Raw genomic sequence first — 2,410 nt, forward strand, 5'->3', positions numbered from 1 at the left:
CCCTCCATCCTCCTCCTTCATACCACCTCCCTCCTCCATCCTCCCCCCTCCTTCGGCTGCCATCCTCCTCCTCTCTCCTCCCTCCTCCCTCCTCCTCTCTCCTCTATGTTTTATGTAAAAATATAGTAAAATATAGAAATTTTAGTAATATAATAGAAAATTTTAGGTATCAAATAGGTTTTTTGAATATAGAAATGTTTTAGGTAAAGAAACAGTAAAATATAAAAAATAGTAATGGAATACAATATAAAGACTAGTAATATAATAGAAAATTTTCAGTAAAAAATTAGTAATAGAATAGAAAATTTAAGGTATCGAATAGGGTTTTTTAATGTAGAAATTTTTTAGGTGTCGAATAAAATATAAAAATATAAAAATGTTGTTGAAAATTATATTGTGAATTATTTTTATGTTATTATCACTTTTGAATCAAAGAATCTTATATGAGATATGATGATGTAAATTTTCACTCGGTGGAATACGCAGGCTTTCTTGTGTCGCGTCCCCCTCTCCCGTTCGCTCCCGCCCCGTCCACCATGAGCACCTCCTCTCCTCTCTGTTCAGTTTTAGGTTTAGTTCTTTTTTAATATATATATATATATATGTGTGTGTGTGTGTAAATGGATGTATGTTCTTTAGATGGATGGATGCATTTTGTAGGGAACAAATCCGAGTGCCTATGTTTTACCGGAATGTTGATTCATTTCCATTCCTGCAAATTTTAGGCACTCGATATGTCCTGTTCTTAGCAAAGGTAATGCAAAATTTTCCTTGAATTTCAGAATGACTTGTGCTAGAAAGTAGGACATATTGAGTGCTCATTATTTGCCAGAACAGGAATTAAATGACATTTATGCAAAACCCCAAAATGTCGATACTCCCATCCATTCTTGGTGGGCTGCTACCTGTGATCCAGCCCCTCCTCAGCTTCACGAGGGCATATCATCACTCATTATCCTATTTGCTTGGTGGCTCTGGAAACATCAGAATGGTTGCATCTTTGATGGTGATCGGCCCTCTATCTCCCTTGTCTCCAAGACCATCCAAGATGAGGCGTGGCTTTGGTCCAGGGCTGGCACCGCAGGGCTAGCGAATATCAACCCTGAGACTTAGTCTTGTTTTGGGGGCTGAACAACCCCCTCTATGTATGTTCCTCTGCTCGCTTCCAGGCCTTTTGTGTACATGGGATAGTAGGCGGTCATAACGTATTGTTGTCACTCTTCTTCTATCAATGGAAAGATATGCAATATTTGTGTATTCGCAAAGAAAAAGAGATAACATGCACCATTGATGCGGGTCACTTAAAAGGGAGATCATAGTAGAGGGTAGAGATGGTAGCAGCTTGGAGAACATAGGCCTACCCTAGCGTGCACTTGCAGCCACGTGAAATAAACAGAACCACGGAGGGCAGTAGGGCGCGAATGATAAGCCTAGCATAAACACAATAAGCTATCAATACTATTAGAGGTTAACACATGCTTCGCAACACCGTTCTTCACCTGTGGGATTAACTCTTCTTTATCTAGTAGATTATTTTGGATGGTTGTTTTGTTTTGATTTTATCTGTGTTGTGCTAGATTCTAATTATGTTATAACGGTGTTTTTTGTGCATATAGCGTGCTAGGTTGTGGTTGGAGATAATATTTGTTCTAATAGATGAGTGGAGTGTTCAATGCATGTTGTGGTGTCTTTACACGTTTCGGCCTCGGTGTCAGTTGGTGGTGGTTGTGTGAGCCCCTTCGGAGCTCCTATTCTTTTTTCTGCATGAAAACTTTCAGTCTATTTATCTTCAATCATGGTAGTACAACAAACACCAGAAATAATAAAAAGTTATATCCAGATCCTTAGACCACCTAGCGACGATTACAAGCACTGAAGCGAGCCGAAGGTGCGCCACCTTCATCACCGCTCCCTTGCCAGAGCTAGGCAAAAAAATTTGTAGTACACAGTAGGGGAGTCATCGTACTAAGGCCCCATGAGACCAGCGCACTAGAACAACAACTGCCACCGATGAAAAGATGCGTAGATCGTAAGAATCTAACCTGAAGACACACGAACGAAGATCGGATCCGATTAGATCCATCAAAGACAACCACCGACCGAATTCTGCAAGACCAGCTAGAGACACGCCTCCACACCCCCTCCAATGATGCTAGACACACCACCAGAACGGGGTCTAGGCGGGGAGAATCCTATTCCATCTTCAGGGAGCCGCCTCTGTCTCGTCTTTCTCAGCAGGACACAAACACTAACCAAACCAATAGAAACATCTAAAAAGGAATCCCTACCGCCGGCAAGGCCCAGGATCCACCGCGTCTCCATGGCCCTAGGGCCACCAGAGACGAGGCAGACTAGTGGCGGCGCTTGCGGGACACAGAGGAACCCTAGCGTTTTTGGAGGAGGCGGCGGT

The sequence above is a fragment of the Triticum aestivum genome, chromosome 2D (genome assembly GCF_018294505.1).
Source record: "Triticum aestivum cultivar Chinese Spring chromosome 2D, IWGSC CS RefSeq v2.1, whole genome shotgun sequence".
In the NCBI taxonomy this organism is placed as follows: Eukaryota; Viridiplantae; Streptophyta; class Magnoliopsida; order Poales; family Poaceae; genus Triticum; species Triticum aestivum.